The sequence below is a fragment of the Protopterus annectens genome, chromosome 2.part2 (genome assembly GCF_019279795.1).
Source record: "Protopterus annectens isolate FY-2018-M chromosome 2.part2, PAN1.0, whole genome shotgun sequence".
NCBI classification, from domain to species: Eukaryota; Metazoa; Chordata; order Ceratodontiformes; family Protopteridae; genus Protopterus; species Protopterus annectens.
Window position 1 is genome coordinate 1,140,127,552 of NC_056730.1, and position 12,311 is coordinate 1,140,139,862.

Here is a 12,311-nt window from a genome sequence, read left to right on the forward strand (position 1 = left end):
GATATGTATATATCATGTGTTTGCATTTCTGCTTTGTCTCGCTAACATTCTTGTATAACTGATTTTGACCATATTTTTGACTCAAATGTTTGATTCTCTGTAAACTGTGTTTTTTTGGAGCTTTTCTCCTTGGGTCTCCACTAAAAATGGGTCACAAGCTCAGCTGGACCAACCCAGTTAACAAATGTCAATACATCAATAAATAAATATGACTGTTTTCTTTCCACAATGGAAAAAAAGGATTTTCATCAGCAGGAACACTTCACTGCTACAACTGTATTCTGTTCACCACAGAAAAATACCAATCCACAAGTTGTAGCTCTTAATAATTCATCTGGATAGAAACAGGTTGTATTTAAGGAATTCTGGCAAGTTTGTGCCTGAAATGTCCACTGCTTATCCCACAAATGGTAGAATCTACAAAAACGCAGAACATACACAAAAACCTCTTTTTTATTTAACTTAGAACTAAAATAGTGGAACACTTGGCCTTACAAAATACATCATAAACAGTATCTTCAAAAGAATTCCTCAATTTGTTAAATCTGCCCAGAGGCTGATGGCATTTTTCCTAGACCTTATTCTCAACTTCAAACTCAGATACCCAAAAATTTACTCCTGGGTTATAAGCCTTCATCCTAAGCCTCAATCTCAGTTCCAAAAATGAATTGCCTCCATCAAGTGCAGTTGTCTAGTAACATTCAACAGACTAGCCTTGATGAGTCCTCTTTCACTCCATGTTTTTAGGTCTTCTTTTCAACAAATCACACTGTTTCTCCGGTAAGGAATTACCTTACAGAATTTACCCTTCTGAGCTACTCTATTTAATTCTAAGTTAAAATTTGTGTGACTGGCTAATTGGTTCTGAGAACCACTGCAGGAATATTCCCATGTTTCACACTGCCAAGCTTTTAAAGAAACACAAATATTTTTTCTGTCAACATATTTCAAAATCATAATTACACAATACATTTCATGATATTTACGCACTCAACAAGGTCAACATCCTACTATTCATATAAATAGATATACAAGATATATATAAGGGTAAACTTAAAATAATCTAGACAGCATAATATTGGCAGCAAATGTGTTGACAGAAAAATACACAAAATAGCAACAAAAATCTATCCACATCTAAAACCAGTATTTTTGCAGGAGGGTAAGCCCTGTACGACTCATCCCCTGCTAATGATATAACTCGGTGGTCTCAGAACACTAGGGCAGTGGTATAAACCCTTCCATAGTATAACTTTCATTTTATTGATATTTTGTCTCTAGATATTTTTGAGTATAGACATTTTTCTGTTGACATTACACTGTTTAGATTATTTTAAGTATACGCTTCTAGCTATCTATCCATATATATCTGGGGTGATATACGGTAGATTGTTGTGTGCTTAGTATATGGTTTAGTATATGGTAATGTTTAGTCTGGTTTGATTGGTTTAGAGGTGGTACGATGGGATTCACTTGGCTGGGTCTTTGTTAGTCCCTGATTGGTTTAGGTTCAACAAGCATTGCACCCATTTGTAAGGCATATTTGAATGGATTCATTAGTTGGTGTTTTGGCTAGTACATAAAATGTATTGATACAGTGTGACTTGGCCATGTTGTTTATTATTTATTTTATGAGCTAGTGTTTTCCTTGTCCTATATTTTGTGTGATTTCTTGAGAGCACAGTTTAATACGTGATTTTATGTGCTGCATCAATATTTACCAGACTTAGAAATTGTCTGTGTACTGCAATACCACTAGTCTAGTGACAACATAGCCCTCTGAATAAAAAATGGGTGTCTTTCCTCAGAGATTTCTAGAGTTTTAATGAGTAACACAGATATAGTCCCAAAGTTTCAACTTTATATTTTATATGTAATGTGCTTGCACTAAACAGAAGAAACTACTTAAAAATTGCGATCTGGCGATGAGATCTATTACTGTATGAACTAGTTCTTTCCTTGTTATAGAGTGTATGTGATCCTTTGAGAGCACCACTCACTACGTCACATCACATAATGAATTAATTTTTGAACAGACTCAGAAAAACATTTTTAGAAATCGTATTTGGAATATATATATTGATGGCGTTTTAATATCATTTATGTCTTTTAAAGTAGATTGGTGGCATTTCTGATTTATATTAATAATTGTGTCTGGCTTGGAAATATAGTCAATTTACATGACACATGGTGATAGTAATGGGTGGCCAGAGAAAGTGTGGTTAGGCAGCATAGGATGGTGGTTTGTAGGATGACGTTGGTGATCAAGAAGAGGAGGAGGAGGAGTGTGACGGCAGCACCAAGGATCAAATGGTGGAAATTGAAAAAGGGTAATTGTGAGGTGGAGTTCAGGGATGAGTTAAGACAGGCACTGGGTGGCAGTGAAGAGTTACCAAATAGCTGGGTAACTACAGCAGAGCTAGTAAGGGAGACGGCTAGAAAGGTGCTTGGTATCACATCGGGACAGAGGAAGGACGACAAGGAGACATGGTGGTGGAATGAGGAAGTACAGAAGAGTATACAGGCAAAGAGGTTGGCAAAGAAGAAGTGGGATTGTCAGAGAGATGAAGAAAGTAGACAGGAGTATAAGGAGATGAGGTGCATGACAAAGAGAGAGGTGGCGATGGCTAAGGATCAGGCATATGAAGAGTTGTATGAAAGGTTGGACACTAAGGAGGGAGAAAAGGACCTGTACTGATTGGCTAGACAGAGGGACTGAGCTAGGAAAGATGTGCAGCAGGTAAAGGTGATAAAGGATAATGAGGGAAACATACTCACAAGCAAGGAGAGTGTGTTGAGGAGATGGAAAGAGTACTTTGAGGGGTTGCTGAATGAAGAGAATGAGAGGGAGAGAAGGTTGGATGATGTAGGGATAGTGAATCATGAAGTACAATGGATTAGCAAGGAGGAAGTAAGGATAGCTATGAAGAGAATGAAGAATGTAAAGGCTGTTGGCCCAGTTGACATACCTGTGGATGCATGGAGGTGTTTAGGTGAAATGGCAGCGGAGATTTTAACCAGATTGTTTAATGAAATCTTGGAAAGTGAGAGGATGCCTGAGGAATGGAGAAAAAGTGTTTTGGTACCGATTTTTAAGAATAAGGGTGATGTGCAGAGCTGTAGTAACTACAGAGGGATTAAATTGATCAGTCACAGCATGAAGTTATGGGAAAGAGTAGTGGAAGCTAGGTTAAGAAGGGATGTGATGATTAGTGAACAGCAGTATGGTTTCATGCCGGGAAAGAGAACTACAGATGCAGTGTTTGCTCTGAGAGTGTTGATGGAGAAGTACAGAGAAAGTCAGAAGGAGTTGCATTGTGTTTTTGTAGACTTGGAGAAAGCATATGACAGGGTGCCTAGAGAGGAGTTGTGGTATTGTATGAGGAAGTCAGGAGTGTCAGAGAAGTATGTAAGAGTGGTACAGGATATGTACGAGGGTAACATGACAGAGGTGAGGTCTGCGGTGGGAGTGACGGATGCGTTTAAGGTGGAGGTGGAGTTACATCAAGGATCAGCTCTGAGCCCTTTCTTATTTGCAATGGTGATGGACAGGTTGACAGACGAGATCAGACAGAAGTCCCCAAGGACTATGATGTTTGCAGATGACATTGTGATCTGTAGTGAGAGTAGGGAACAGGTGGAGGAGACCCTGGAGAGATGGAGATATGCTCTAGAAAGAAGAGGAATGAAGGTCAGCAAGACTAAGACAGAATATATGTGTGTGAATGAGAGGGAGGATAGAGGAATGGTGAGGATGCAAGGAGTAGAGGTGGCAAAAGTGGATGAGTTTAAATACTAGGTTCAATAGTGCAGAGTAATGGTGAGTGTGGAAGAGAGGTGAAGAAGAGAGTACAGGCAGGATGGAGTGGGTGGAGAAGAGTGTCAGGAGTGATTTGTGACAGACGAGTACCTGTAAGAGTGAAAGGGAAGGTCTACAAGAGGGTAGTGAGACCAGCTATGTTATATGGGTTGGAAACAGTGGCATTGACAAAAAGGCAGGAGTTTGAGCTGGATGTGGCAGAGGTAAAGATGTTAAGATTTGCACTGGGTGTGACGAGGGTGGACAGGATTAGGAATAAGTATATTAGAGGGTCAGCCCAGGTTGGAAGGTTTGGAGACAAAGCCAGAGAGGCAAGATTACATTGGTTTGGACATGTGCTGAGAAGGGATGCGGAGTATATTGGGAAAAAGATGCTAAGGATGAAGCTGCCATGTAACAGGAAAAGAGGAAGGCCTAAGATAAGGTTTATGGATGTGGTGAGAGAGGACATGCAAGTGGTTGGTGCGACAGAGCAAGATGCAGAGGACAGGAAGAAATGGAAACAGGTGATCCGCTGTGGTGACCCCTAATGGGAACAGCCGAAAGAAGATGATGATGATGGTGATAGTAATGGGTAACCCTCTTAGAACTATCCCGTGAGTTAGCACAAACCTTCTTCTTTTAGAGACTGTTTAAGGTAAATATGTATTGTTTTTTATACATAATGTACAGAGATGAGCTTTTTAAATTTGTATACAAGAACACATATTGCCCAATTCACATACAAGAGCATGTATTTCTGATAAAATAAGAGACTTATGCTATTGGTGGAAACCTGAAATAGAGAGCAATCATTTGCACCAACATATACCAATGAAAGAGCATGGATTGGGAATTTAACCAACAGCATCAGTAGAGTTTGTGATGACAGCTATTGGATTACCCACCTAGCTATTAGAACTAATTGGTTGAACATGGAAATAACAAAAGATGATTGGTGGATCAGTAGTTTTGTAGGTATTTTACTTTTTGATGGATTTTTGGCATGATTTCTACTAAGTGCTTATTGGATGACCTTTGTATAAATAAGAAGTTATTGCTGTTTACAATTATATCTGGTGAAGGGTATCATACCTGGAAGCAGTCATCACTTGTTTATTCATTTTATTTTATTATATTTGCTTTGCAAGTTTTGATATACTTTAGGAACATTAAACTGCATACCATACCGGAACGTGGTGAATACGTGGAACTTATTTCTTATTATATATATTATTATATATTATGGGCCAAGTTGTGAATTAGCCAGGCATTTCTATGTTTGTGCAACCACATTCCCTGATCATGATTTTTCAGAAAGATGGTTTTAAAATAATGTTTGCAGAGAGGTTTTCCTACCCTTAACCCCACAAGCAAGGAGATGTGCCTCTATACCACCCTATACAAATATCTCTCTCTTTCTCTCTACATATATATATATATATATATATATATATATATATATATATATATATATATATATATATATATATATATATACTAACTACCCTTGTGAGCCATTTTAAGCCCAGTCAATTATCCCGTGTGAGAATCAAACCTTACACATTGTGGTTAGAATGCAAACACTGTAGCCATTATACCAACCAAACGTTCCTTTCTTTTTCAACTTTTATTTTTTGGTTTTTTATGTTATGGGTTTTCAATTAAAGGTAAGTTTGCTGTTATTTTTAACTGTGATGCATCATTCTGAGTGAGTAATAGTATTATATCCTTCTAATGGGTACAACATGTTTGGTCGTGGGTTCACTTAATTGTGCAATTTTAGGTAAATTTGGCCAATTAGACTAGTTTGTTAAATACCAAAATGTTCAAGTATTTTGATATTTGCATGTCAGATAAGTGAGAGTTGGTAGTAAAGCCAAAATGTTCTTTTGCTATGAAAGTTACAGCATTAGGGGTAGGTATGTGTGTGTAGATACGTGTTTGTGGGTTAGAGTAAGTGGATAGATGTGTGTGTGTGTTTGTGTGTGTGTGTGTGTGTGTGGTTGTGATTGTGTGATTGTGTGATTGTCTGCAGGTTAATGTTAGAGTAAGGACTATGGAATGGAATGTGGCATAAATATGTGGGTGTATGTGTGTGTGCAATAGGTTTGTGTATGTGTGTGTAAAATGTGTGTCCTAACCCCAGCCCAACATATTAGGCTACTAAACAGCTATTCTCTAACATACTATTATACAGACAAATTGTGTTTGATAGTTACTGACATTTTTTATGATGTTAAGGTTTTTGATTAAAAGTAAGTTTTTATTTTTAATGAATTGTGATGCAGTATTTTGAGCAAGTGATTAAGTGCTATAAACGTTATACTAAAAACAAAAATCCGAAACCAAACAATATAGATCTAAAATATTGAACTTAAAAAAAATTTTAAAAAATTATAAAAATATGTTTTATGCTGCCCCCACACCACCTGCAACTGATGTATTCCAACTCCAAGACTGCACAACAGTGTGGAAAGTACAAATTCCCACTCGCTGATCTATAGAAATCTCACACACACAGATATTTATCACCAAACATTGAACCTTACCAATACCAACCATCAAAAGAACAATAATTTTATATTGAATCTAAAATAAAAATTCCTTTTTTTTTTTTTTGCAGATGGGACAAGCCCCCCTGTGCCACCACACTGCCTGCTAGTTATATATTAACTCTGAGATTACACAGCAGTGGGTTAAGGACAAATTCCTTGCGATGCTGCACCATGTTCCCTATAAAATGCTAGCAGCAAAAACGCCATTGAAAACAATGTTCGTTTATATGAGCATTTACTGTTATTTACATACGGAAAAAACATTCACTCATATGATGAGCATTCAGTGTTTCAGACTGCAACCAAATATATGTATATGTATATATATAAATATATATATATATATATATATATATATATATACATATATATATATATATATATATATATATATATATATACATATATTTGGGAGCACTAAATATCTGGTTGAACAATGTTTTTCCTGACCTACTGATAATCGAGTGCAATGGATCAACTTCCATCTGCATGAAACTTTAGAGCAGCAGAATGGTGTATTTGCCCCCCTTAAGGTCTCATTTAAAGTCTGTTTAGGAGGGGGAGTAGGCTACTGAGTCTGTGGTAGAATTATCTATTCTCCACTTGTGGACCCATGTTCAAGCTGGAGTGCAAGTTTCATGCATATGGAATTCAGTACAATTTACTCAAACATTTGTAGACACAGGTACCATCTATCAGTCTATCTATCTATCTATCTATCTATCTATCTATCTATCTATCTATCAATATAGCTATATCACTCTATCTATCTACACACACACACACACACACACACACTCACGTGTGAGGTCAGGTGGTATATTCATTCATATATATATATATATATATATATATATATATATATATATATAATGGACACATGCTATATATCTATCAATATATCTTATATCTATATTTATATCACTCTATCTATCTATACACACACACATACACACACACACACACACACACACACACACACACTCTCACACACACACACGCACACACAAACATGTGTGTGAGGTCAGGTGCTACATACATGCATATGTATACTATATTGTATTGCAAGGCTATGGAACGTGTTTTATGATGAGTGGTTAGCTTACAATTCACAAAATGTTCTCCATAGCATTGTGGTACAAGATATTGTATATATCTCATACCAGACCTCCCCACCACTACCACCACCCTCCTCCACCACCACCCCACCCCCACATAGACATGCATGGACTCACATGCAGACATACTCCATTTTTCCTAAATGAACTGTTTTCATTTTGGAAAATTATATTTTATTAGCATGTATGGGAATACAGAAAACACTAAATAAGGAAAGATCATTTTTTTTCAGGATGTTATGCATTTTTCAAAAAAAAAAGATTCAGGTTATATGAATAAACAGAAGCACTGACAAGTATGTGTAGTACATGATTATTATCCAAATTCAAGAAAAAACAACTTTATTAAGCTATTTTCTGAATTGAGGAAGTTGCATTAAACACTTTTCAGCATTTTTAAGCTCTAAGTCTTGCATTAAGGCATAACAACAGCCAGTGCCAACCATCACAGAGAAATGCTAAGAAGATAATGCAGCTTTAAAGCTGTTCTATACCACTGCCATACACATAGAAACAAGGGTGTGGCACAAGGAAGTGTCTAAAAGCTTTCATTCATCAGAGGGGTATTTGGCATCTGCCTGCTGTCTGTGTACCAGTGCTATGTGTTTTGTGGCCTTCAAAGCATTTTCTATAACTCTGATCATAACTCATCTGTGTTCTCAACACGGATGTCAAGTTTCACCAAGCAAGCTTTGTTTAACTCTCAAGGTGAAGTTCCTCTCATCCACATCTCAGACATATTGTAACATGATTATGATCCGAAACCAAATCATAATCCTTTATGTTATATCAAATATTGTGTTTTTATGTATTTGTTGTGAAATAACATGGCATTTATAGTACAAATGTGTTTACTTTAGTTTTTTTTTAATCTAACATTGACAGTGTGAGTGCTTCTACAATAAATTTTGGTTAGTATTATTGCTCTAACAAAAAATATTTAAATGAGTTCTTCAATCTGTTGATGTGTGTAGAGTGCTGATGAATTTTGCAAAGTTTCTGGCAGAGTGGTGATAAAGTATATTGTACTCTAACACAGGTATTTGTTCTTATCACACATTTTATTTCTTTATTTCTTTATTTATTTTTTGCAATGGGAATAGCATCCAAAATTTATACTAGGAATAGAATCGGGTCATATTCTCATAAGTTATCATTCAGTGAACACATAAAACTGCTGTGCCTCGCTCAACACTACTTTTGTTTTGAGTACCTTATGTCGTAAAAATATTCCATTCTTTTAGAATTATTGAAAAAGTTTGTTATGGCACCATACTACTTGCTATAATACCATGCTGTTCATAACCTCATACATTATAACATTAGTGCAGTTATTTTCACCATGTTATTTTAGTCGTTCTTTGATATGTAGCATACTTTACCTGTTTAATAATAAAATCATAATTAAACTCACTGCATCACATGGAACATTTATACATACTTGTAACAAAGATGCAGTGTTGCTATAGAGTGCGGTCACATTAAGATACTGCAGATTGCAGCTGACATGCATAATGTCTTGCACGTTTTAATAATTAAAACTGAATGTAGTGCATGTCATTCAGTAGCTGTATATTATGTGCAGCCTTGAAGTTATACTATATATAATCAATAGATCACGGATTAACAACTGCAAAATTCCTGTAAAGAGCAATACTCTTTATTATGGCTTGCATGTTAACAGCTGTAATTCATGCTGTTTAATAATTAATACTCATTATCTGGCACTATAAAACACTTCTCAGTGGTGATAATAATAGTCTGAGGCTTCATTCATTGCAGTATTACCATTCAAGTAAAAACCATGAAGGCTATTTAATTTTGTTTGCAGAACAGGACAGCTTTCACTTTTTTATGAAAAGTGTATTTAACAGGACATTACAAAAACATAGCTTCAGAGAAAGGTTAAATTTGATACTGTAATGCTTTTCTGTGGAGGACAGAAAAGGAACAACTGGACTGCTTTCTTTTGTTGAGAAAATTTGCTTACAGTAATGATGGATCAGGACGATATCAGTAGCTATACAATAAGGCATATCAGGGAGCTACATACAAACTAGCTAAACCTAATTTCAAGATCATGTTGCAGCAGTTTGTTGCACACAAGCTCAGTGCTGCATATATATATATATATATAAAACTCTGTAAAATTAAGCATGATTCTACAGATGTACAGAGAAGTATAAAACTCACTATTTTACATTGAAAGTATTTTTTACAAGGTACTTGTGTGTTTAGGGGAACAACATATGGTGCAGTTGGACTGCATAGCATGATTAAAGTTCTCACCAGTGTAGCTAGGCTTTTTGGTGTTTACTTGGTGCCGTAAAACTGAAGTTCCCTTGTCACATGATCAGAAGGCTGTATAGAAATGCTAGGGTGAGATAAGGACAGTAGGAATGTATAGTAAGTAAGCCAACAGTTAAAATTTACTTCACAGCTTCCATCCTAACAGGGTGTAGAGAGGAAGTCTGACATCATACTAACTGTTGAAATGGCTGTGTGTTTCAACCATGTGTGTTGAGGGGGGTTGGAAGGCTCAAAAGTAAAGTGGTTCTTAGACAGACTGAGTCAGAAGGTTCCACAGATGTATGAACAAGCAGAAAATGAAGGAAACTGTTGAAAACTGATGCTGGAGAAGGCAATATGGGTAAGGAACACAATTAATGCTTTATGTTGCCTGAACAGAGTAAGTGGCCATTTATATTAGCTTCTGAGAAAATAGTAAGGGCCATCAAGAATGCGTACATTCAGATGTTCACATTAGGAATATTTTCATTTATGCCACAGAGAGAATATCTGAAGGTACATTCTGGAAGTAAGCCAAGGATGACAGACTGCAATTGGTAGTATATTTCATCTTGGTCATTTAGATCCGGTAACCATGATCCCACTTGCATGTTATTTGTTTGTGTTTAAGGCCTATAGTCAGAGAGGGCTTCTGGCTCAAGATTAGCTATTGTGAAGAGGTATTTAAGATGCTCAAGTGAGAAGGTGTAGGACTGAGATATGGTATTGTCAGGGTTGAATTGTATGGCTATGTGGTAACTGGGGGGTTAACCCTCTGATACTAGGGAGGCTGACACAATAATGCCTTTATACAGATTCACAAGGACTATCCTAGGCTGGAATGTTTTAAAAAAGTGAGGATGAGTATGACACTGAATGTGACCAGGTCTCTCATGTTCAGTCAGACTGGTGATCCTGTCTGACATAATGCGAACAACACCACCGTTTTGATTAACCCATCCCCCCACTTTTCTTCTTTTCTCCTTCACCTTAAACAAAACCCTAATAAAATAGTACAAAGCTGACTTGGATGCGTCAATATGGCTACAGGTAGGGACTGGCTTGTCAGAAAGTAGAAAAGCTGTACTAAGTTGAGGTGAATGTAGTTGTTTTTAGATGTGAAATATAAATACTATATAAAACCTATAAATGTTATTTTCAGTAAAATGAGTAGCAATGTTGAAAATGAGTGCAATTGTATTTAAATCATTCAGTCGGTTTCCCAAAAATGACTAGAACTTTGGGAGTGAAAGTAATTTCAAACAAACACACACACACACACATATTAGAAAAGTTTTTTGTGTGTTTGTTTTTGTAACTCTGTCATACCCTGCCAAAAGCTGTGTTGCCATTAATGGATTAGAATATTCTATACATCTTAATGACTATGGAAAGAGTATGCTTAGATTTGAAAATGTAAATCCTAAATTAAATTGGAGAGTCTAAAATGCCTGTGAGTATTCTGCATCTGTTAAATTATTATAAAAAATAGTGATAGATTGCAATAAATCCTCAGCCATTGATAGTGGAAGGATCAGATAGCTGTTAGACGTCATTTTCTAAATGATGTATATTTGTTTGCCCAAACCTTATATTTTGTACTTGCTGAGATATAGTATAATTGCTTATGTAATTTCTAATTGCATTGCTTAATTCTAAATATTTAAAGTAAACAATTTGGTTACTTCACTACAAAAGCTTTTGGCTAGCTGTTTATGAATGTGTATTAGATAATTACCAAAAGTGGTGGATTATTGACTGGTGGCATCTCCTTTCAGACAGCAACTATTTTGCTACATCTGCCATTGTCTAATGTGATATTGCAGGCTCATTTTAAGGGTTTTTAGAAACTGGGACCTTTGGTGTTCCAGATAATTCTAGGTAATTGCAATATGTTAACATTAGATTTTGTGTGTGTGTGTGTGTGTGTGTGTGTGTGTGTGTGTGTGTGTGTGTGTGTGTGTGTGTGTGTGTGTACAAAATAAACCTAAAATAAACTAGAAAGTTTTATTTACTGCCAGTATGATTTCACAGAAAGATGTTATACTAAGAATGAGCCATGTTAAATCCTGGAGCACCAGGATTTATAACTTTGTCTATAATGGGACAGTGTGAAGCTTTGCATGTGACTGGTGCTGGTCAGAATCTTATTCAGCAGAGTTCATTTGCCAGACTATCTTAAGTCCAGTCTCTTCACATATTAGTCAGTAGCAGTGCTTCAGATCATGATACCATAATCCCTGATCATCACATACTAAGTGACAATACCGAGTGAGATTCTAAGTGCATTGGTCACATATTAATTTCTGGAAATTATGGCATATTGTAAAATGGACCTACATAGCCTGAAAAACAGTTTTGTCACCAAAATCTATGTGTCTAGCCTTGAATTCACAAGGCAAATAAGTACAAAATAGTATAGCTTGCAGAGGAGCTATTTTCTTAGTTAGGAAATGGGTAAAATGAGATTTGCAGAATATGCCAAAAGGACAGTGGCACAGCTGGATAAAGAATGTAAATTAGAAAGATTCAAGCATGCTAGCCTAA